At 44.7% G+C, this 25,872-nt stretch overlaps 1 protein-coding gene across 2 annotated transcripts in view; it reads right to left on the bottom strand.

Annotated features, from left to right (window-relative positions):
- CDC42SE2 (CDC42 small effector 2) overlaps window positions 1-25,872 on the bottom strand; it is a 352,848-nt gene that overhangs the window by 290,372 nt on the left and 36,604 nt on the right. The window contains exon 1 of one of the 2 annotated variants that reach the window (XM_085632719.1): window positions 14,922-14,987. The exons of the other annotated variant lie outside the window; for it this stretch is intronic. The gene's annotated coding sequence lies outside the window, so the exon portion shown is untranslated. Of the gene's footprint in view, window positions 1-14,921; window positions 14,988-25,872 lie in introns of those variants that run through there. 2 annotated transcript variants of the gene reach the window in all.

Genomic DNA, 25,872 nt, shown 5'->3' with positions numbered 1-25,872 from the left:
CAGCGAACATTCGATGTTGTACAAAGGAATGGATCTGTTGGGCATTCCTTTTACAGCAGCCAATGCATCGTTGCCCTCGTGAGGGATGTGATGTTCTGAACAGATCAGTGCAGAGGAGTCCATATTCATCAGAGGGACTTCGATGGCACGGCAACAAAAGAAGCTACCCACAGATTCAAGACTTTTTACTCGAAAAGTGCTTCTCCAACATAGGCGTGAAAACAGATCTTCACTCAGGTGCTCCACCAGCCATCACCAACCTTGATGTAATCCAGGAGAGACTGCTTGTTATGCAAGCTCCCATGAAACAACTAATTGGGAGATACGATCTGCAAGTGCAGCCGTGGGGATCCGCAGGAGGGCCTTAGACCGAGTGCAGGATCAGGCCACAATAAATATAAGTATTTTACAAAGAGTTTTATTTAACGTTTCTAATGCAATGGTATAGTTATTTCACAGTATCAGAATTACAGAATTTAAGCATTTTCACAATTATTTTCCACAAAGTCATTAGGGCCTATGTATAAGCCCCTATCGCCATCACGTCACTTTTATCGAAGTTGTGGTGGCGATAGGGGCTGCGCCTTATTTACAAGGCAGAGTTAAGGCACTTAACGCGGCTTAACGCTGCCTTGTAAATAACGCCCCTTTCATACTATGGTTAACGTGAAAGGGCTGGGTAGTGGGTGTTGCGGTGGGCGTTCCGCTGCAACACCCATTGTTTTTGACGCTGCTCCCTATGTACAAGGGTGCGTACATAGGAGGCAGCGTCAAAATTAAGACCAGGTAAAACGAGGAGGAATGCATTATTTCTCCTCGTTTTTGCTTTTTCCATGTGTGCTGCCTTGTGCTGCAAAAAGCAAAATGCCATGATTTGTCTATGTATAGGAAGGTCCCCCTTCCTGTACATAAACAATCTAAAAGAAAAAATTTCATTTTGTCACTTTCATGTGTGCTGCATAAAGCAGCACACATGAAGGTGACAAAATGTCATTTTAGGATTGTTTATGGGAAGCAAGGGACACCTTCCTACACAAACAATCCTCCCCTGCACGCAGACACCCTTGCACTCTGGTGCAAGGGAGCCTGCGTTGGTGCAGAGTTGCTAAACTTTGCACCTTCGCAGGGGGAAAAGAAAAGCTGCTCCACATCCTAGTAAATATGGGGCAGCCTTGCATTTCAGAAGTGGCGGAGAGAGGCATTAACCCATGAGGGCTAATTGCCTCTCTCCGCCACTTGCTTGTACGTATCCCCCATTGTTTTCATTCATTCATCTTCTGTAGCTAACAGCCACTGATAAAACCAATAGTCTGGTAGTCTGGGCTTGTTTTAAGTGCACGTCAGTTGTTCTATTATATATCTGGATACAATAAAAGAAAGAGGCAGCAAAATAACAGGCAGCAGAGATTTTTATCTTGCATGTTTAAGCCACGCCCTTTATTACATAGCTTACGGTCCTTTGAGAGACCCCCTCCCCCCCAGTTTTTTCAACCCACTTAAATCCCCGAGTAGGGTCCCTGCAAAAAGCCTCACCGGAGCAGAGCTACACACTGCCAGCTCCTTGATAGTGAATTCTCTAACATCAGAATCCAAAGCAGAAGAAACAAGCATTTGCAATGCAACAGGTCTTGCATTTACGCGAGTTTGAGCTATCGGCATTGTAAATGACAATGCCTTTTATGTTTTGGTTTTTGAAGCATAAATAAAACGCATTGTCATTTACAATGCCAATAGCTCAAACTCACGTAAATGCGAGACCTTTGCATTGCAAATGCTTGTTCTAATTATGAAAGTGGGACTACATATACCGGAAATTAATTAACTGCTTGGGCATAGACCAAGAAACATTGAGAGCTCAGAGACGACCGAGGCCAACAAACACAATTAAGCAAAAGAAAATCATTTAAGACCAAAACCCGCCGAAGGAGACCGCAGAAAATTTCACAAGGGTTGAAACGCAAACTGGAGCATATGTTATTTAAAAAGTAAGAACGGTTTGAGACTGCAACGGCGCAATTTACAATAAATGTTATACTGAACGTAGGAATTCCTGTCTACTTTGCTGGAAGTCTGTGGTAAGATCCAGGGTGGATTTGGGGTAAAGAGGTTGTCGGTGGCCTGCTTCTTCCTGAAGAGCCTGGTCAGGGTCGCTGATCTGGAGTGGCTCTTCTTCATGGCGTCGGGTGCTCTGGCCCGGACCTCGGGTGCTCTGGGCTTGCTGCTCTAACACGGCATGCTGCATCACTGGGGAGCACGGCATAAGTCACGAATCAAGCCCGGAAGTGCTATTACGAGCAGTTCAAACCAATAGAGGACTTGCTTAAGTGTCACAACATAGAGTTAATCAAAATAATTATATTTTGTTCATGTGATTGTTATGAGTTCAGAGCCTATTACAAGTCTGAAATTAGCATTTTTTGTTGCTTTTTGCATTTGCGGCACGCTGCGCTGTAACTTTATATTTTAAAAGCTAAAGCGTGCTGTGAAAGTTAGAGAAGTAAACAGATAGAAAAGCAAGGCTGCGACGTCCGTGTTTAAAGGTATAACCGACGTAAAAGCTGCATAGCCGGCAACGATGTAAAGGTGGCCAACGCCTTCCTTTTGTGTTTAATTGCCTACACACATGGAAAGGAGGAGAAGGAAAAAGCACCTTTGGCTATGTTAGAAGCCACCGAACTGCTAATAATAGGTTTATGGGCACCATTTTAAAGTTAACGTGCGGATTGTAACGATGTTGAACACAAAAACAAGAGAAATATTGCAAGTTAAAGCATGACGTTGCAGCGGTTTAAAAAAAAAACGTTTGTTAAGCCGCGCAACGCTCGTTAAAAAAAACAAGCATTTAAAATGTAATCGGTCTAGGGGACAGGGGTGGATGTGCGCAACTTACTAGTGCAACTTCAGGGAGACGTTCCCCCCCCCCCAGCTGCTCCGGGGTCCAGCAGGCCATGGGTCCCGCCGACTGCTGCCTGCAGAAGGGCACGGTGGCGGCCAGCGGTATGCCCCGGGTGAAGGAGTTTATGTGGCCAATGTTGCGCGCAGTGGGGTCCTAACCACAGCCTGCAGGGCTGGCAGGCAGCTAGCAAAGGCGTCCTTCTCAAGCTCCAGCGGGGCACTCTCGGGGAGCGTGGGAGGAGGCGACGGGGCTGGGGGAAGCGGGGCACCATCATCCTTCTGCGGGGGCTGCCTGCCCGGTGAAATGTTAATGAGGAAGGAGAGTATGTGTCCATGCCGCGCCGCCTCAGGGGCTGCGACGGCGGGGATTGCAGGTTGCGGTGGTGCTGGACTCTAGCACTGCCGCTAATAACAACCGCGGTCAGGGAGGAGGATGCAATGGCGGCGACTGGCAGGGACTAGTAGACACTACGGGAGACAATGGGCTTAGTAAGCAGGTACCGCTGCAGCAGAGTGTCCGTAAAGCAAAGCACAGCGACATTTGCACCCACCACTGATCGCGCGAATCAACCTGAAACCAGCTTGTGTCGAAGTTAAAAAACAAGCATTTACAATGCAAATTGGTGTCGAATTTCTGAGAGTTGGAGCTATTAGTGTTGTAAATGTCAATGTGTTTTACCGGTAGACGAGTAGATGGGTGCAAAGTGCAAAAGAAATGTGACAACAACAAAAACAAGCACACGAAAAGAAAAACAAGCGATCGCGATCACATCAAAGCGGCCGTTACGGCCCGCGAAAGTGAAAGCAAACGAGTGCTTTCAGGCCTCCAAATGGTGCGCGCGCCCGGCCGACGCACATGCACTGTACTTGGAGGCCTGAAAAGCCACTGTTTGCACTTCCAAAACTCGCTTACTATAAGTCTCGCCAGAGCAGCGCTAAAGCGCTGTCTCAGGCGAGACCTAAAAAAGAATGGAAAGAACAGAGCTGAGAGGGAATGAACTGGGCATGCGCAGTGCGACTCCTTACGGGGTGGATAGAGGCGAGAACTCAACAGCTCAGTTTACATTCCAGCTTTAATCTGTGAACCAGGTACATCTAAGGTAGTTATTGCTATCATTGTGGGATACGCAGGCCCTTCTAAAAGGCTGGTAGGTCTCCGGCAGTATCTGTCCCATGTGAAGCTGGCCCGTAACCAAAAGCTTTCTATGTTGCTGCCTAGGCTGCGTGAAAATGAATCTTAAACTGCTACTGCCACATGCCACCTGTTCTCTACGTTCTACTGAAGCTTGAGAAAACCTTTGCACTATGCAACAGTCATACTAATTGGCTTCTGTCATAGCGCACTAAATCTTGCATTAGTAATATACTCTGTTAAAGCAGCAGTTAGTTCTATTGGGTACTCCAAGTCATCCATTGAAAGCAACGCTGTGATTGGGATACTGAAAAAAACAGGATTTTGCGGCTGCCCCAGAACTGAAATTTGGGTGTTTCTTAACAGCGCTGCCGGTCTTCTTTCCAACCTCACATTGCTCAAGAAAAAACCCTGGTGAGATGTGCATGCGGTAATCCTTTCAGGAAAACTATCTCCGGTGGTTATTCACAAGTTTAAACTCTTATGCACCGTAATTCCACAAACCAGCATCACAGACCCCTGCAGTATCAGTAATTCGAAGAACATAATTACAGAGGTGGCAATCCTATTAAATCTTAGCTACAACACACCTTTAAAGATGTAAGAGAGTAGAATAGACTAATCATCCATCACCTAGAAGATTTCAGAATCTGCCCCTCCCACCCCAGGATCCCATGGATGGCATCAGCTGTTAACACTTGAGCTAAAGCATACCAGGTGGGAAATAAAATTTTAAAAAAAAGAAAACTACAGAACAAGATAATTGGATTATCAGGAGCTCCAGAATTTCAGATAAATGTATAAAATAGCAAAAGCTGCTACAACAGAGACCATCAAAAGTGACAAAAACAAAAAGCTCTTGCCATGACTCGCATTACTATACGTCACAAAAAGATAAATGCCAAAATATAGTGATATATTATTCATATCAAATGTCTGTTCGCAAGTGCTTCTGCTCCTCATGGATAGATAAGGAAAACGCACATAAATCCAGTTTGTTATGCAAAAATACATTTATATTATGAATATTTCACTTACAGAATATATATGTGGAAAAACTTTTAGGGAGACATGTTTGTTACATCCATTCAATTTCACTCCCTGAACAATTACAATGTTCTTCTATTTGCAAGTAAATTATTATGTCGCCAAAAACGATGACGCCATCTATATTTGATCCTCCAAGACTATTAAAAGGTAAATTTGTTGGAAAAAAAATGGCAACCCTAAACTTACGCCATTTTTTCATTCTTTAAAAGGGAGTTATCTGCAGTGGTGATGCGTCCATTGGGGGCGCTGGGGCGTTGACCCACTAATGCCACGACATTCAAATTCTTTGTTCTACTTCTCCGATGCTAATTCCTATCAGGACTCCTGATTGGAATTAGCGTCGGAGAAGTAGAACGAGGGATGCTAAAGGGGGTGGGAGGGGGCGGGGCTGCGGCAGCACTCAGGGAGTTGAGTGACAGCAGCTCACTACACTCACAGCAATAGTGCGCATGTTCGTTTTTGGGCTGATAATTTTTACGATCAGCCCGTACATGCGCACTAGCCTTCCCCTTAAGAGACCGAGGGTTGCTGCATGCTGCAGCCCCGGTCTCCTAATGGGCAGGGAGTATCTCTGCCCTCAACCAATCCTGGCGCTGCTGGAGCAGCGTCAGTAGAGGGGTTGGCAGTGACGTCGCGCTGTTCCTGTTTGTTGAAGAGCACGCGCGGGACCCTGGCCCAGGACCAGTCGAGCAGAGGCGGCGCAGACTGGTAAGTTTGCTTTTATTATATTTTAATTTTAAACTTCCCCGGCCGCCAACCTACCAACCCTCCCCCCCTCCCGCGAGTATTGCTAATGTGGCCGGGGTCAGGAAAGCAGCGGATGGCGTGAGTGATCAGCTCGAGTTCGTTACCAATGTTGAAGGCTGAATATGCACGTGGACATCGAGAACAAGGCCAGTTAGAATTATTGCTAGTTATGGCTATATCCAATTAGATAGGCTCGTACCAACCCCAATTGGGTGTCAATATAATGGATAAAAGCAGGGCTAGCTATTCACAATGATTAGAAATGGCAAGAACTGCTATATAAAACGTTATATAAATGTGAATGTGCAGCTGCAGACCCGGATACTAGATTGTTCAGGCGGCAAATGGTCATGCAGTCGAGTTCTTAACGTTTCTTCACTACATGGCCAAATGCTGCCATCCTGGGCAAATCCCTTATCTTCCAGTTCGTCTTAGGTAAGCTGTGCTACTTGCTTGCGCGGTGCTGGATGAACACATCACCCCCGCCCCATTCTGAATACGTAAAACAGAGCCCGATTGCATATCAATTCAAAAAGAGACAGTCGTATTACCCGAATTTCAATAGGATCTCCTTACACTACAGGACAAAAGAGGCCCGGGAGACTGTGGGAGTGCGGCACAATGACTGTGTTTACTGTAAGCAAAACATCTACTAAATGCACACAAACATTGACCTCTGCAGAAAGCACCTCAAACGTTCATAATAACGCCCATCCTTCACTGCCGCATAATGGATGTACACAATGGGTGCTTTCCTGGCCCATACATAGATTGTGTCTGGGCACGCACAAGTTCATATGCGGATATTTGTTGCTTCAAGTTGTGACTAATTACAAGCGAGTCTGAAAATTTGACCTTTTCAGAGGTTTCCAGACATGAGGAAAACTGGTTAAAGGTAACCGGCAGACCACGGAAACAACCGTGATTCTGCTGGGATTAGGAATAGAGAAGTGGACATCTGCTAATGGCGGCCGCTGTCTGAACGGTATGGCTGGCACGGGTGTGAGGAAGTAAAGTGTACAAATCGGAGAGCTTATTAGTTTAGTTTCTTGGGCGAGTGGAAGGTAAACAGCACTGCACAGTTACACAAACCAGTGCACGCAAGGACTGATCTAAAATACCACACAGACAATTATTTAAAAAATTAACATGGTGTTGTCACACGGTTTGTTTTCCCTCAATGATTCTGGTGTTTGCAGATTATTGTATTTTAAGGGGTGGGATGTGCAGCCTTGGTAAGGACCTGGCTGTGTGATGTCACTTGTAGTGAAATGTTCTGCGAGGATTTCAGATTGCATGGAGTCTCATAAATGAGCATTTTAGGGTTTATTTCCTGGTTGGTAAATTCATTTATTTCGTTCATGAATGTGTTTATTACTGTTCATTTTGCATGCATACTCCTTTATCATTGCATCCATGCTGGGGGGTGTTCTTGGGTCACATTATCACATAGGATGCCTAGGGGCTTGTTCCCTGCATATGTTGCCTGTTTTTAGGGTGTCAATCGCCCCAATTCCTTTTGTTGTTACCCACTGTGGCCAATTACCTCGCATGTGTATGAATTGTGTGCCTGTCCAATACCGTGTGCGCTTCGGTGGTCACGGTACCATCTCTGTGCAGTGTTCGCCATTTTCACCCGGGTTTTTTCAGATATTACACAACAGCTTAATCAGCATCTGAATACTGATAGCCTGTGTTAGTTGAGCTCTGGGGATAGTCCGAGTAATTACAAAAAAGGCGAGAAGGACCCTCGAACCCACCTTATGGCAGTCAGGCTCACTCGCCACCGAGCACTCACCCCAAACTTTTACGCCACACTACTTTAAAATATCACCAGCCGTCACTGGTAATTTGTATCTTGCGGTCTTCTTGTTACAAACAAAAACAACTTGCAAACCCTGCCAAAAGGCATCAGAGTCCTGTAGCAGTAAAAAGGCAAATGCACATATGATTGGACAGTTACTGCATTGTGCCATAGTACTCTTCAAAGAGGCCAGTCTTCAACTCTTTGCTAAATTGGTACAGTCCTGATGGATAAGAGAATGTCCTTAAGGACCTGGGAATACAGATGGATAAGTCTTGTTGCCTTGTTTCCGGTCTGGATTTCTACAGTGCAGGTCTAACCGAACTATTGCTAACATTATACATAGAATGGGCCTTTTGTTCGCCTCTTTCAGCCATTGGCTTTGATCAAACTTTCTCTTTTAGCCATTGGCTTGATGCTTTGTCAATCACTTCTCGACTAAGTCCAGGGGGGGATTCATCGCTCACCTAATGCGATTAACTGTTTGAGTGTTTCTGCTGCCACTAAAAAGCTTGCATTAAACTGCAAGATACTACTTTACAACTATAGCTGCGCTGGCTCCCTCCCTTCTGACCCGCTCTAATGTGCTAGTGTTGCTTGCGTAAGCATATTAAACCCTGAGCAATTGGCTTGGTTTGGAGACATCACATGCACCACCAGCTTCTACATTTTCTGAATGTGTGCATGCAAAAAAGAATGAGAGGAGCACAAATAAAGTATTGCGCCAAGAGTAAAAAATACCTTAAGATGGCTCTAAATTTCCATTATGTGAGAAAATATTAATTTTTTAATTGATCAGCACATTCATATTGAAACCAATATATTTGTATTGACAAACACATCTACAACTAACTTTCGATAACATCTGACAGCTCAATTTTCTGTTCACCCCGATAAATGTAATCACTTTAATATGATCTATCAAAACTTCAATATACTACCCACATCCTTTCCTTTGCAATTAGTGTTAACTATATCCAGTTCGAATCCAGGCAAGGGATAACGTTTTTTTCCTTTTTAAATAAATACAAATTCTTATAATTTCCCAACAAATCAAGAAAAGAGAGGAAAATATACTCAATCTCATACAAATGGCCAGCTACTTCTGCACAGAGGTGCCTAAAATCAAACAAAATTATCGCAGGTAAAAGAACTTTATTTCTAACCAGAGACAACAACCATATTTATAGGAACTGAGAATAGTATCCCAGAGACTTAAGCGAAAACGAATGTATTTGGGCACCTAATAGCTAACAAAAAAGATCAAACGTCGAATAGTCAGGGGTAGATAAAGGGTGTTTGGGGTGTTCCCTCTCAAAATGTAGAGCATTATGAAAAAATTACAAATTGGGGAAGCGGAACCACAGGTGCTCCTCCACCCCTAATGGAATAATCCAAAATTCTACAAAAAGTACTTCTTACTAACACCGGAGTAAATAAAACAATATGCCTGTATTTAAAGAGGTAGCAGCTGGGTGTTTAATGTTCATCTATGCACGAAAGGTCACCAAGGAGCGCAGCCATAAAATGCTCCAATAGCAGTCATAAACCTATAACACTCCCAATTCAACACTTTCACATGGTCTTTAAAAACAGGCATTTGAGCGAGATGAAAGGGTTTTCCAGGATGATTACCGCACCTCTGCTCCTGCCTGCCCAGGCAAATGCCTGGGAGTGCCAGGTTAAAGGGATTCCTCTAAGCACAACAGGGGAGGGCGTGGGTTGAGGGATTGCAGACCATGTCACAAGTGCCATATCAGTGTAAGCTTTTGCACTGACGTAAGTGCTCTGTGCAGAAATAAAGAAATGCAACTCTGAATGCACTACAGACGTAGATACCTGCATCTTCGACGCAGAAAATCTCAGCCTATCACCACTAGTTATAAAGGAGCGATGGAACTAAGGAATGCATCTTTGCTGGCACATCTTTACCCCACTGTATGTAAAGCTTCCATAAAGCACATATTCTGCATGGCTTAATGTAAGATAACTAAAGTGATTTCAAAAGAAAAATCTGCCTCAGTAACTTCTTTGAAAATATTGTAGAGCATTATTCTTTTCCATGGCTTCCCTCTATTCTTCTATACTCTGTCACGGACACCTGCATCTTTTTACAAATTACTCTTACACTTGGAGAATCAGGCCCTAAAAGGTATGGGGAGAGCTGCCAACATGGTGGAAGTTCTGCCCCACAAACGTTATGAGCAGAGGTGATGCAAGGGCTTACAAGTGTTTAGTCTGAGAGAGAAGTATAGGGTGTAATAGACCATGGGTGTCTAACACAGGTGCAAAGAGGCAGATCATCCCAGATTTTCAGGATAACAAATTCCACTGAGATGCATTGTTTGTAGAGGTAACCTATGTCAATATCCTGATCATCAATTGCTGAGCGACAAAACAAAGGACACACTTACATAAGCGGACCATGAAACTCTGCAAACCTTAATTCTGTGGAACATCGAAGTGGCATTTAACACTAGTAACTTTAAATCGTTATTTTAACTTCACTAACTAACATGTTACCCACCACTGCGGACTCGGCCATAAAAGGTTCAGTTTTTTATCCGGCTTAATTAAAACTCAATTTCCCTCCAATGAAATAACTCAATTACAACTTTACTGTTTAAATTCAAAATCCACATTGGACAGGCACAGAACACCTAAATATTATTCCATTCCACCCGGACACTCCATGCCTTCGCTGTTCAAAAATGCTCCTCGGTTCATCCCAGTCAGACCATGAAGCATCAGCAACTAAATGTCTGGTGCTTGAACAGATGCAGCCAAGTGTCCGAGTTGGGGGTCTTTGGAGACAGTGTTATGGCGCTCAAACTCTGACTTCAGCATCTCCCCAAATAAAATCAAGGGATTTTCGGCAGATCCCATCAAATCCTGAACCTCAAACCGTAAATAACTGCGATGCAAAATGCGCGCGCTCCAAAGTACAATCTACACAGCGCACTATCCAGTCCTGCCGGAGTAATTAGTACCTCCTTCCTGTGTGTTCTTCAATTCAGCGAACTAGCCCCTATACAGCATACTGTTCCACTTACCAGATATCTTTAGGATGTCCCTGTTGCAATAAAATGTATTCTCTGTAAAGCGTTCTGCCGCTTCTTCAAGCTAGAACTGGACTTTATCAAATAGAAACATTTAATAGAAGAAATAATTAAAAATGTGTAATAAGTAATAAACTCAGCAATACCGTTCAACTGGATCGCTAATGGGTTTGTATGTGGTTATTCTTTTTTATTCAGTGTTTTAGGGAGGTGGACATGTTTTATGTTGGGCATGTTGATGTTTTCTGTTGGTGGGTCCTGATCTCCATGTAAGTGAACAGCAGATTCAACTGCGCCACTCTAGACTCTCACATCTAACCAGTAAGACATACATTTTACTAAACTTTAAAAGTTTCACTTCCTGTTTCAGAGAAGCTTGAACTTAAGATTCTGAATAGGAACGAATAAGCTACCATAGCATGGCCTTTCAGAAGGTTCATGTGTCTGCAAGAACCGCTGCCTTGCTTGCGACGCGTAAAACAATAACGGGTTCTTGTGCATTATTTTTGTGACTGCTTTTCATATTTAAAATATTTGCTTGGATAGCAACAGGTCTGTGCATAAACCTACAAAAACGTATTTTCTGGCAAATGCATTACGAATTGAGCTAAATACTTACTGACACTTGGTTGCTTGAATGTCTAAACTACTAGCACTGTAACTGTCTGCAACCAAACGTCCCCTCTGTTTCATACATACTAAAGTCCTTTCACCAATGGGTGCTCTGATAACATTTATTCTGCACACACTTCTGTCACCCAAGTACATTGGACATTATCGCTTGCATGAGCATCTAGTGCTATGCCCATCACCCAATGAGCTTTAGCGACTTACAAACAACGCACCTCCAGCAGTACCTAGGCTTCTACAATTGCCTTTAACCGATACCTCTTTGCACGTTTTGGGTTAAGAACACGACTGCCTAGCGTGCAAGTGCTAGGCATCCGTACCATCTAATCAAATCTCCTTCTTTTCACCAAAATAGTATTTCTTGACAACTGTGTATCACTAATAGAGAAAATCATAAGTACTACAATCAACTAATGTATGGCGTGAGCTACTGGCGTATCTGTGAGTCAGAATGCAAGGCCTGGATTATTCATCAAGCGGTTTCTTTCATGAATGGGTCAGGGGGACACACGGAGACAGGATGCAATCATTTAAAGTCAGATACTAAGAGTCAACAGGCAGGCACCCCTCTTTTGCATGGACTCCTCTGAATTAGATACACTGTATGAAGGAATGTGCTGAACCAGCAGCTGCCATTAAAGAAGTGCTGTAAACACACACAGATTTGTTTCTGAATGTAAAGCAAAACCAGAGCAAGATCAGATTTTCCAAATGCAGAACTGGGTCTACAATGATTTGGGAAGTCCAGACTCACGCCACAGAAGACTGGGCGGAAATTGGCCAGAAAAGGGTCGTCCTGACACTTCTGCAGCATTTCCAATACTTCGAACAAGAATCGCTTAGCAATGGCGAGCATTGCCAGTCTGTAGCATCCAACAGCTTAGACATATGGGGCAGGTCCGTTTGCCAATAACAAACATCTGTATGTTTAAGGAGGCAATGGATGTTCTTTGGGTAGCTGTTATATGTATCAACAGATATAGGTCACATGTTGGTCGGAAATTCTAGTCTCAGGCCCACTGTGATACCCCAGATGTGGATGAGTGGGCCGTGCCGTGCTGTTCTGGTGCCAATTTCATGATGAGGTAGTATGGAAGGAGGCGGTGTCCTCTGACAGTGGGGGTAGCAATAAAATATGTTTGTATTTCTCGTAAACCTAAATTTACAGATAACTAAAAAGATGCTCATGGACTTCCAACCCCATTACACCCACTCAGTCTTAGATCCTTCAATGTTCACCGTCATCACCTAATATTCATGTACTCAGAGAGGATATAGATTTTGAAGTGTGCCCTCAATGCAGTGGCTCTTAAAAACAGAGGGTGGATAAAGACACCACTGACTTCCACGCACACCCCGCATCACCACATTACTGGAAGCAGGAAAGCTAAAATGTCCAAGTAAGGCTCAACAACCACTGTAGACAAAGTTATATTTAGCTAATGGTAGCACGAACAGTCTCTGAAATGTGACTGGCTGCTGTCGCTCCAACGTTCCACTGAAATTGCAACCAGCAGGGTGTTCTCAGCACCCGGAAGCATGCCCAGGGAAGGTTTGCTTTCTTCCTAGTCAACATCTAGACATGCAATCACAGGAAATCCATCAGTGTGTGTGGAGAGCTACACAATATTTATACTTTTTAAACTCATCTACACAATGTATTTTTTTTGGGATAAAAATTTCACAACGTGCGAGTTTGGTTAAATTTGTAGATAATCTAGTTATGGAGATAACTCAGAAAACCAGAGCCTATAAGCTAAAATGTTACGCTGCAACAAACATTGTGAAATGATAAAAGTGGAGTTGCCCTTGTTAAGAAATGAAGCTCTGAGCAGCAGTGACTGCTTAAATCACATCTCTTTGCGCAGGTGCAGTCTAAGTTCTAAAAATTAAGAGGTATAAGAAAAATATAACATGGGGTGAGTAAACATACTGCTGTATAGGTGTCTATGCAGAGCGCTCCTTAATTAAATACATCGAATATTAGGTTGCATAGACTGGTGAGCAAAGCCACTCCTGTTAAAGTCGGGGCAGGGGTGGTGCTATAGTTGTCAAAGTCAGTTTCTGTGCCTTCATCCTGGATTGTATCTGCTAATTAGTTGATCCCTTATTTGTTTTCAGGACTTGCACCATCATGCTTCACAACACCTCATGCATTCATATCCTTGGCAGAGACTGCCTACAGCACCCCATTCAATCACCGATATGCAAACACGTTTGTAGCTAGGGTGCACGCAACTTATGATCCACCTCTTTGCAGAAGGGGTGTACCACTCGGGCCGGTCTTAGCTTTTGCTGTTAAAATGTTCAAGCACATGCATCACGCTTCCCTCTTCTAGTCAGGCATAACCAGGCAAACACACACACAACATGCCCCTTCTCTTCTCTGCCAAGACAAATATCCAGGAGAACCCAGTCACGGGGATGGTTCCAGCCCCATACCTTTTCTTTGGGATTTATGTAGTGATGGCGATGGCTCGAGCACAGTCGGATTACAAACCACATGATCCAGATACCAGCCCATATGCCCCTTAACAGTATACATGCTGCTTGTGTACACAAACCCTCTTCCGTCTCCGTGTACACGTGTCATTTTCACGGTGAGCTTAGACATTCAGAGGCCTTGGCTACCTCCATACACAATAACGGTCAAGCTCAACTTGTGCATTTTCAGGGGGGTTTTTTGTTTGTTTTTTGCTGCGTGTACCTTCAACTCAGTACTACGAGCACGAGGCTCCTCTCATTCAGTTTACAGACTTCAACTACCGCTCTTAAAACGCGCTCCCAAACTCGCCCGTCTGGTCTATTCACATACTTGCTGTATACCCGTGCTCCAATTTATCCTGAAACCTGTAGGGCCTTTTATTATTCAGCAGATGCTGCTGTTAACATCTGCAGAGTGCAACTCGGGCTTTCGACACGCTGCATTTCACGCCTTCACGGCTATAATGTAATCTGGGTGGAAATATTTTATGTGTTTGATGACGTGCGCTGTTTAATAACTGTAAAAAAATGCAAGCGACACGCATATTCTGAATCTTTTTTCCAACAGAACCGCACGTCTTATCGCAAAGTGAAAAATACATTGGAAAAGAAATACATTTAAAAACAAAAATATTCGACGGATCTGCCTGTCTGGAGTATTGCAAAAAGCAGAATGCAACAACATTGTGCAGCTTTGGTGAGATGTGACAGAAGTGGCACAATTTAGACGAGTGATAGATAGCGTTTGAGTGCGAAAGAGTGTGAGCGAAAGTGACTGTGTGTGTGCGTGTGATCGAAAGTGTGGGTGTGTGATCGAAAGTGTGTGGGTGTGTGAACCAAAGTGTGTGTGTGTGTGATCGAAAGTGTGTGTGTGTGTGCGCGCGCGCGCGAGAGAGAGAGAGAGAGAGAGGGGGGGGGGGGGCGAGCAGGCAGCATAGATTTGTACTCGTGCTAATGCCCTTAACATAAGCCGGGGGCAGGCACACATGAATATACAAAATGGAAAAAGTCAGAATGGAACCAAGCTCTATAATAACCCCCATCTTCATAACAGCGCGTGACTGAAGATAAAAAAAAAAAGCAGCACACAGGCGGCGGCAGCAGCAGCAGCAGTACACACCTCATCAGCGCGAAGATAGCTCGGCGCGAGGGACCATCGCGCTCACTGTGAAGGGCTGTTGATCTGAGGCAGGCAAGAAGCACTTCTCACATACAAATCAGCCTGCGGTTAGCTCTTCCTTCCACCTACACGAGGCATTGCCATGGAGATGCAGCTCTCCGCTTCCTTCATGCTCACTGCCCTATCTGCGAGACGCTCTTCAACACTGGTCACGTGTCTAGGACCCAGCTCGAGCAAAAACAGTTGCATTGTAGACGAACATTCATTGAGTGCCCACCAAACTATTATGCAAATATTTTCCATATCCTTACCGTTTCAAAAGCAAAAACTCCATTCGTTTCGCCAATGCCAGTTACATTAACTCTCCCTCTTTTTAATAAACCTCGATTATCCATTAATCTGAAAAAATGCCCTGCCTACTAAGCTGTATTACTTTGCAGTGTGATAAAAAAAAAAAAAACGCACAACATGATCTTCAATATTTGTTTTCAAGAATCCACGAGCGGGTGTCCAACCTCAAACTTCTCAGCATCCTCCTAATGCAATGACTGAAGGACTAAAGTATTTTTCAGCAAGATTGATTGTCGCATTTGCACCACCCTGCAATTAGACTTTCCGCAAATACATCACTGCCAAGGAACGTCCAATTAAGTAATTATACTAACTTATGTGCGAGAAGAGGTCGTTAGGGGTTCAAAGTCCATCGCGTGCCTCATCTATCCAGATGTTTTCAGACCATGTCTTGGTGACAACGCACGTGGACCGAAGGGCTCCAACGCGTCTCTGCCACCGAGGGCTCCGCAGCACTGTAGGCCGAAGAAGGTGTAGGGATGAAAGTTATTAATCCCAATAACCAATAATGCTGCATCCATAAAGACACTCAAATTGTAACATGAATATCTATATACTATACGACACAAGGTGATTTGTCCTTTGTCTTCCTACCCAACTAAATCGAACTCACTTGCATTCACCTTCAAAGGATGAAATTCAGGGCCATCCCACCTCAGTATACATAAAACACTCTCACGGGCACTGACCCAAAGAGCCCCGTACAGAAAAGGACGCAGTCTATAAATATACATGAGCTTACTCAAGGGTCACTGGCAGATAGGCAAAGCAATGGTGCCCTAAGTGCCCCAGGTATGCCCAGACGTGGGTTCCGGGCTCACTGTGCCACTGGATTCAACTAGCCTGGCTGATGAAGGATGAAACCCCGTAACCGGTCCTAGGATGCTGGTTTCCATTCCAGGGAGGACCTGGCTTGGCAGTTCAGGCTGGAGTGTTCCCATGAGGAACAGGGTCAAGACTGATTTGGTTATGGCTGTGTCTAAACTGGGGTGCCATGGTGAGCAAAATAAAGATGAATTTAACCAAGATCTCTTGACTGGGGGTGAATGTTTTGATTTCTTCTGCATTCCGCCCATGATGCAGTATATCCAGTCTGGCACTGCCACAGCACAGTTATTTTATTCAACTGAATCATCACTTACTTAAAGGGCTTCACCTCACTCAAGTGCAATTTCTTTATCCACATTAAGCGCAAGATTATTCATAATAACTACTCTCTGTAAACCCAATTATTTGTAATAATCCATTTATTATTTCCTTTTTTATCTTTTTCCTTCCTCTTTTTCTTTTTCCTTTTTTTTCTACTCTTAATGCAAAATATAAATTGCGGTTTAATTATGGTACTATTTTTATCACGTTTTTCTTCTTCGGTCTCTAGCCTGTAAAATGCAATCTTTTTTCATTTTTATTAATGCTCCGATTGAATCATAATTCTCTGCATTACTATGGTTATTCTATCCTTCCTTTCAGATATTAGACATGCTTCATTAGGATGTACCTTCTTGATGAAATCATTTGAATAAAGCTATTTAAACAAGGCGTGGCTACGGCGCTAAAGATGGCGGATGCGTGAGCAGCCAGCACTGCACCGGCCCAGTGATAATCCAGACGCATCGGCCCGCTGGGGTAGCGACAGAGGACCCCGGGAGTGCACGGCCACTGAACTTGAGTCCCCGCTCCCCCCCCCCCACCGCAGCTGTGGGAAGAGGGGAAAAGAACTACAGGCGACCCGGGCAGGATACCTTAGAGCCGTTGCCGTCGGGGCTCACCTAGAGAGGGCAGCCCTGTGGTGGAAAAGGGACTGTGCAAGGGGCAGCGGTCTACCCTGTGAGTGCAAAAAGGAGGGGATTCCTCCATTTCCACCCAGAGGCATCAGGGGGCCATAACCCATGCGCTGTGTAGCCAGAGGCCCAGCGGCGGTTGAGAAACCCATTGCAGGAGATGAGGGCCGGCAGCAACTGCCCTAGAGGACGGGCATTGGTGGAGGACTGAGGGGCCACAGCGACAGACGAACCAAGGAGGCAGCCTCATTTGCGATGCAGTGACAGTGTGTAGACCACACATGATCCTGAAGAGAGAGGGCCATGGCGGTGAGCGAGATCGGGGCCAACATCAAGGCCCAGTGTAGGGGCTGGAAGTGAGGCAGGGGAGACGTGCACCCAGGCCAAGACAGGAGGGCCCAGCCTCCTTGACAATTGCGTAGGAGGTGTGGAGGCAAGAGCCTCAACTCCACTTCAGAGATTTGACCACCTGCGCGCTGGGCAGGGGTGCCAGAGACCCATGATCCAAGAGCCGTCCAAGGGCTGAGCTGGGCCAGATCGAGGAGCGGTGGCGAGACTTGGCAGGGACCACACTGTGCCTTCTTTCACCATGCCAATTAGGAAATGCAGAGCAGAACGTACCTAGGAGGGAGAGCTAGTGACGGCCACCCTGCTCTGGCACATGGTAATAAATTGGGGGCCGCAGGAGATGTTGTTCTGGTTGGAGAGTCCTAGGGCCCAAAAAGAGAGAAGAGGCCTATAGATTACAAGGCCCAGCTGTGTGAAAGGCCCAGGAGAGCTATATTGTTCAAGTAGGAGCACTCACGTGAGGAAGAAGCGCAGAGTTCCAGGCCTGGATTACTGACTGAAAGTTGGAACTCCCAGTCTGGGCCAGTGAGGTCGACTATATGAGACCTGATCAGGTGGTGAACCTGGGGAGAGGTTGGATACACCGGAAAGACTGCGGCCCTGGGGACCCGTTGACAGATGAGATTTACCTGCCTGTGAGAGGTCCAGAAAGATTCGAGGAGTGGTGTGGTGCGGCGGGCACTTTGGCGACAGAGGGGGAACTAATAGGGCAGATAACGCCTGGAGTGAGCTGAGACGGATCTCCCTGGTTGGACCCCAGCCTAGCAACACAAGTGAAGACGACAAGAAGGGTGAGGACCGGGGGTGACCCCTGGAGTGTTGGGCCTTCTGCGAGCCATCGGGCATCAGCTGGTGAGCCATGGGCGTGTTACGTGAATCGGTGACAAATTCCACCAGAGAGTGGTTTGAGCCCTGCTTCGGACCCTTGGCCTGCTTGGTGCCTGATACCTGTGTGGGGTCTGTGACCGATATGGGAAAACTGAAGCATAAACAGGGGACCACAAATGGGTTGGGGGAACCCTCACTAGTTGCCACTGGGTCCAAGGAAGAGGACAGCGGCATCGTTGGCCTCTCAATACATACCCACCTGGACAAAGTATTGGCTGCCATAGCGGACACAAAGGTCACACTGCAGCAGGATATAGGAGCGGTGTCTGTTGGTTTAGGCCTGCTGCAAGCGGAGCACTGCAAGCTGGTGGGGCGAGTGACGGATGGGGAACTTCAACCGAAACAGACGTCAAGATCCCGTCAAATTGAATAGCTCAAAACTAGGGTGATGGCACTTGAATGGTGAGCAGAGGACACAGAGGGCTGAAACCGCTACAACAACATCAGGGCGGTCGAAATCCCGGAATGGGTAGAAGGTACAGACATGGTAACCTTTCTGGAGCACCGTGTTACAGTGGCGCGGTGACTACCCACACAGTCCTTTGCCTTAGAGAGGCTGAATCAAGTACTGGTGCTCCCTCTGGCGCTGGAGCAACCCCCACGCCTAGTGGTGGCACAGCTCCAACACTAAAGAGACAGATATAATCCTCCAAAAAGCCAGTGCCAATGGTCCATTGGAAATAGAGGACAGTAATGTATCGGTATTCCCTGATTTCACTGCTAAGGTCCAGGCCCAAAGGGCATCCTTCTTGGAAGCGATAAAGGCCCAGCGCGAAGAAGGCATTCAGTACTCCTTAATGTTCCCGGATAAGCTTAAAATAGTCCTGGATGGTAGCACTAATTTCAGCAACACACCGGCCACTGTGTGGTCCTGGATGGAAGCATACAAGGCCAGGATGCCACTTCGGCAACCACGAGTTGGGCCCGGGGTGGGGAACCGGTCTACACGGAAACAGTTCAGACTGTCAACTAGGAAGACCCAACTGGAAAAAAAACATCTTGGATGGATCCTGAACAGATAGCAGCGTTACAGGCGGTGGCGGAGATCATGTCGACACAGCAGAGGGGGGGGGGGGGGGCACAGACATATCCTCAGATCACAAATCGGTGATCTCTAACTCTGGAGAGTTCACTCATAAGCAACATGGTCCTCCCTGAGGAGCTGGTCCCAATGTGGTCCTGAAGAAGAGGTTTAGGGGATACCTCGAAACATGTTGACCGAATATTAGGGACTGTATACACATAATAGTTGCATTTCTCCCTACTATTAACCCCCTTTTTATCCTTACCAACTAGGAGCAAGAATAAAATAGTAGCTCACTAGCTAGGTATTTTTTAGCATCACTTTCAACACTCCACTAACGCTGCACTACACATTTTTTCAAAAAAAGTGCTCCTATGTAGTTCTGAAAGTCGCAGCACGCCCGAGACAGCAGCTGTTTGGGATGACCCCAATGATAAAGCATGTCACCTAGGGGCAACCCTGGGTGAGTGAAGGGACTCAAGAAAAGTACATTTTTCTTTTCTCAAAGATAGGGGTCTTTTTCCGCACATTTAGCGGGATCCCCATTCCTTTGGTTAGAATCTTGGATCTGACATTTACAGATTTTTTGTGAACTATAATTAAAACTGTACCAAAGTAGAAAATTATACAAGACGAGAAATATAAAAATGGATGCATAAGATGAAAATATCAGCGGGACCCATGTGGCACATGGGTAGTGAGCTCCAGCAGACATGGTTCTAAGCTCTCAATATGTGCACAATACAAAAATCACAATGGCAGACCATTGGAAATAGCACCAGAGACACAAACAAGTGCAAAAGTATGAGCAAAACAAGTACAGCAATTGCGGGTTGTGATATGCACAAAATACATTAAGGAAGTCTCCAAATTATTTAGTGTGTTCCCCCCCCCCCCTATTTTGGTAAAACTGCACATTACTGCTTACTGCTAGTTGCCACTTCAGAAGTGGGTAGGAGTACTGCTTCATCTATAACTCCCAACCCAAGCTAATCAAAGGTGTGACACAAGAATACCACCGTACTGAGATAGGACAGTTTTTAGTGATTTATATCTAGACTTATGTGGCCTAAATTGTGAAAGAGGGCCACGGTAAGAGACTGCTTATTCAGCAGTACTGGCTGTATTTCATCTGAAGACGGGTGAGATCAATGCAGGAGCTTTACAGCACTAGTCTTTCCAAGAGTGAACTTTGCTACCCACTAGATAAGAACAATGATGTCAATTGGGTGCAAGTGAAGGTTTTCAGTTGGGTGCCAGGGCAGGAGTTGGGTACCATGGATTACATGGGCATTCCAATTCTATTGAAATCTCTGGCTCAATTCACAAGTTAGCTACAAAGTTGTGGGGTGAACATTAGAGAGTTAAAGGAGAACACTCCTGCACAACAGTATTTGAAAACCATCTAAAGGAGTCGTGTATTGTGATGAACAGAATTACTATAATCAACATAATATTGTTGTCTGACAAAAGAAAAAGACGACAATTTCTGTGGCATTATAGTACAAAGTTTAATATAGCGAGCGTGGAAGGTCAGTCAGCCCCATGGAACTGGAATCTGAATTTTAACTTACAATGTGGCGGCCATTTTCTTTCATACATTAGTGAGTGCAAATACATCATACATTTGCATAAACAGTCAGGTATTTACTTAATCACAACATTATATCTATGAGTAATACTTTCAACAAAAAACAGTTAATTACGTGTTACAGGAATTTTACTCCTGTGCATGTGTTATTCGTTCTTCTACACCACCGATTGTACTACCGGTCGTTCTTGGTTTTTCTCTTAGAAGCCTAGTAATGCTCTACTCCCCACATGTCTACTGCTCTACAAGGTCTAAACTCCCACCTATCCTGTGCCACTGCGCTACTTCTATCTACACTTTTTCCTCAGGGACAAGTTGTTGCAATGTGGGCTTGTAACTTTCCCTTTCTGCTGTGTCTGACTATATTGCTCCATTCTACTGATGTTCGTGTCTCCAGCCAACCCCCCCCCCCCCCCCCGGGTTCTAACGCTACTTGTGATTTACATTCTACGAGCTTAGGCCTGTATTTCTCCTTTAATACGTACATCTGTACACAGCTTTCTGCTTATGCTTGCATTGGGGCACGAGTGGGTCTTCTTCATTTTCTACATTTATTATAATATACCATTTGACTCTACCACGACTTATAGAACAGACGTTTGACAGTATTTAGTAGGCATTGATTTTTTTTTTTTTATCTGATAGACAGTGGATTCGCTCTACACTGTCCTCTGGGGGAAGGGAGGAGGGGAACAGACCGCCTGGCCTGAAGGAAGAAACAATGCAGTAGCTGCACTCTTTTTACAGGTTCCAATTTAATCACCTTTCAGCTCAAGTCTAAAGTACCATAGCATTCCAATGGGTGGAAAACAAAGAAAACCTTTTAGCAATGCCAGGACTACTTAAACATTGGCAAAGCAAATAGATAGCTCTTTTTAATGCCTATGTGCAGAGCTATTGGCTTTCACAATTTTGTTTTCTTTCATGTACGTTATGGTTAAAACCATTTTAAGATCGAATGGCAAGTAAGAGGAAATGCTCCTGTACATAGTGACGTCAGTCGCCCTATTTAACAAATGCGGAGTTTCAAAACAATCCATCTGTTTTCAAACAATATGTATGCGCTATTTCCTTCCTTTCAAAGTTCCTTATATCAGGTTGTTGTAACCTTCGTGTACATGTATGTGGTGTATACAAGAGAAAGAAAACGATCAAAGATAGGCAATGCTCCTAAGCATATTTATTGTACATATGGAAGGGAGGAACCCAATGCCCATTGCTATACAGACATTTAATGACAGCCACCTTTGTTAGGTCTCGCCTGACCCAGCGCATGCGCTGGTCTGGCAAGACTTTTTGAGAGGGCTCAAAAAAGTGCTACCAGGGCGGCCTAGAGCTACAGTGCATGTGCGCGGGCGCGCGCGCCGCGCTTGACCGCGATTACTTTCACTTTCGCGCTTTGATGTTTTTCATGTTTGTGTTTAGCCTGGAAAGAGGGGAAATTGGTGTTTTTCCTAGAGCTCTAGCACTCCCTGGCATTCAAATAGAAAATGGAGATGAATTACTTTCCCCCAGGAAAGGTCAGGATTTACTTGGCTTCGCTAACTATGCACACCCACTGCTCAAAACTTTGAGGCACTCGAAATGCAAACACCCCCAATCCGCACTGCACACATAACTGGAGTATAGACAAACAGCTCAGCTTCTGTCTCTCTGAAGCGATCGGTGTGCGAGTACAGAGTCCTAGACCCTGTCTCCTCTGTCAGATGTGCCTGTCCGACCGATTTTAACTTTATTAAAAAACTAAGCTTGCCATAGAACGCATGGCTCACTGCTCCCTCCGTACACATCCAGGCATTGAGTTATGCTCCTCGGTGGGGTTTGTGTGATTGGCACATGCGCTGTGAAATCACTCGAAGGCGCTTCCAAAACACCCCTTCATGAAAGTGGCATGGGGGACGTAGACCAGTAATTTCACATTTATAGGACTTCTCAAGTCCCCCTGTTAAACAAAATAAATCCCCTGTCAGGCAGGTTTGCCAAGGCAGTGGGCACTGCCCATCGTCCTGCCTCCTACTCATGGGGTTCAGAAGCCAAAAGGTGGAGCCGGCCCAAAAAGTACACACCAGACTGACTACTCGCCCTGTTTATTCAGGAGACTTACGTTTCTTTTCTTTTTCTTTTTTACGAACAAACAACGTTTTGATATGTGAACCCGTCTCCCTCCTAAAGTGTCCCTAAAGCCAAGGCAAGGGGATGGCTAAAGGCAGTGCTCTCTCGATTCTCCCCAAAAACAAGAACCACTGGTGTTAGCTAATAGAGTTACCTAGTTATCGGCACGTTTCAGAAATATTTTGTTGCAGAAATTATATTAACCTGTTTTCTGAGGAGGATGTTTTAGCTTGATATAGTAAAAAAATAAAATAAGTATCAACATTTTGCCTAACACGGGATTTCTATGTCCAATGCGGCAAGAGTTAACATATTTGAGAAACGTGAATACACACAGATAAATACATACTTAATAACACACAGAAAGCACAAACACTCACACATATTAAAACACGCATAGAAGCAAGTAAAGAAGACACACAAAAAACATTCACGCCTGCAAACAGAAGCTACACAATTATACACAAAATATATTTATATATACAATGAACACAGTCATGCAAACACGGAACTTACAAGAAATCACACAAGCACGTATACGGACTCACGAGCATGCACAGGAGAACGCAGGCACACATAAAAACCCGCAGAGCGGCAGTAGAACACAGGTAAGCACACACACATGCTATCTGATTTACAGTATGGGCATATACATTTTCCCTGTGTCTCTTCAGCACCAGAGCTCACGCCACCCAGGCCAGTGCACTGCCTCTCCCTGCCCAGTGCTCTCTGTGTGCTCCAGGGCTCGCACCACCCATGCACTTGCATTGTCTCTGTCCGGCGCTCTGGATGCACCAGGATGCACACCATCCGTAGTGCAGTGTCTCTCCTTGCCCAGCACTTTGGGTGCACCAGGAAGCACACCACCCAAGCTGTATCAGTAGTAAATTCCTGTACTTACTCACTACCATTCTTATGTGAGTTTAGAATGTATCTGTCTGTATCTTTTATGTTATTCGTGTACTCTGAAGTCCTTAAATAATGTAACTGGTATTGTTGTATAGCACTCTGACACCTTCGGGTAAAGTTTGCGCTATAAAAAACACACATAATAAATAAAATCCCTGGGAGGCTACACCCAGTCCTCCTCCTCTCTGCTGTACACTGCATATTTACTGTTACCTATGTCCGTCACTCGTCTGCCTCCTTCTCATACCAAGCATCTACAATACAATAGGTCTCACATTTGCGAAAGATTGAGCTATTGGCATCGAAAATGACAATGCCTTTTATTTACGTGTTGGTTTTCAAAACAGATAAATAAAAGGCATCATCATTTAAAATGCCAAAAGCAAACTCTTGAAAATGCGAGACCTATTGCATTGCAAATGCTTGTTTTTATTCTTCTCCTAGAGACCAGCTCAATTTAAATCAGACAGAAGGTCACAAGCACTGAAAAATGTAGTTAAACTTCAAGACTGATGCCAAATGCTCAATAATCACCAGCAAAGACAGGGAATTTACAACAAGGAGCATTTTTGAATTCAGGCCCTTTACATGAAATTATCAGAAAAGGTAAATGGGCAGCATTTAACAGCAAATTCTTACAGTGCAGGATTTTTAAATTAGTGGGCGGGGTACAAAGTCACATGCCTTTCAATAAAAACTGTTGTTTAAATGAGGCAGTTAGGAGAAAACTGAGCAGATTAACTCCATTTAGAAGCATCCTTGAAGCCTACAATACAAACTAAGAAACAAAACATCGCCTGTGAACCCTTAAAGTACATCCATATATAAACTGAAAGATCAGTTAGTAAAATAAATAAAGAGAGACAACAATAAAACATTTCCAGCCCACACATGCTCACTTAATATGTGTGGTTAAAAGCTAGATTTGAAAGATTACGGCCCAGATTCATTTAAGTTTTATGCCAATGCAAATTGGCGCAAAGCCACACAAAGTCTCTCTAGCGTATTTTAAATAAGCACCTTTCTCATGACGTCTTTGCGCCAAAGCTGCATTTCTAGGGTGTTACTTGGGCGTACCAGCACAATCTCCCATAGTTTCGAATGCAAAGCCTGATCGAAGGCAGGCAGACTAGGCTTGATAGAGATATATAGTGCCATAACGAAGTCAGTCCATCCACAGTGCACGCTTTCCACGGTGGCCTGCACTCGAAACAAATGATCCATCAAAATGTGATTAACGCCGCACTCTCAAAAAGGAAGTTTCTTTCAATGTATTCAATCAGTACAAATATCGCTGCCACCACCAACGCGTTTCAACCAAACTGGTCTTGCTCACGGTGTTGTGAGTCATCCTTACTTTCTACCTTATCTACCTCTCTCCCAGTGTGTCCATTATGAGGCATTATGGGATTGGTAGTCATATATAACAAGAGACCAGGACTTTATGTTGGGAACCACGGGGAGAGGTGAAGGCCCCCACGGTCCAGGCTGGCTCCCCGCCTCCTGTGGGGGGACAGGGTGTCCCCCGGCATTTTAAATGTAAAGTGCCCCAGGGAGCTGGCAGACTTTAGGGCAGCGGAGGAGCCCATTCAACCTCCCCTGCAATTAAAACAAGCATTTGCAATGCAATAGGTCTCGCATTATTAAAGTTTGAGCTATTGGCATTGCTAAATAATGCAACACCAATAGCTCAAACTTTAATAATGCGAGACCTATTGCATTGCAAATGCTTGTTTGAGAATGCGTGTTATATAACTTGGATTCTCAAAGTATGGTCCGGGGGTCACTTTTAGCCCTACTGACGTTAATATGCGAGCCCACTTTGAACAGCAGCACTGGGCTGCTGTTTATTTGACAGAGCGCTAAAATTAAGTAGCAGCACTAAGATGTTCATCCTTCCGAGGTCGATAAAATGAGCACAATTCTTCATCTATAAAAAAAAACACA

The sequence above is a fragment of the Triturus cristatus genome, chromosome 2_1 (genome assembly GCF_964204655.1).
Source record: "Triturus cristatus chromosome 2_1, aTriCri1.1, whole genome shotgun sequence".
In the NCBI taxonomy this organism is placed as follows: domain Eukaryota; kingdom Metazoa; phylum Chordata; class Amphibia; order Caudata; family Salamandridae; genus Triturus; species Triturus cristatus.
The sequence above is the reverse complement of the archived record's forward strand: the minus strand, read 5'-3'. Positions and strand labels throughout refer to the sequence as shown.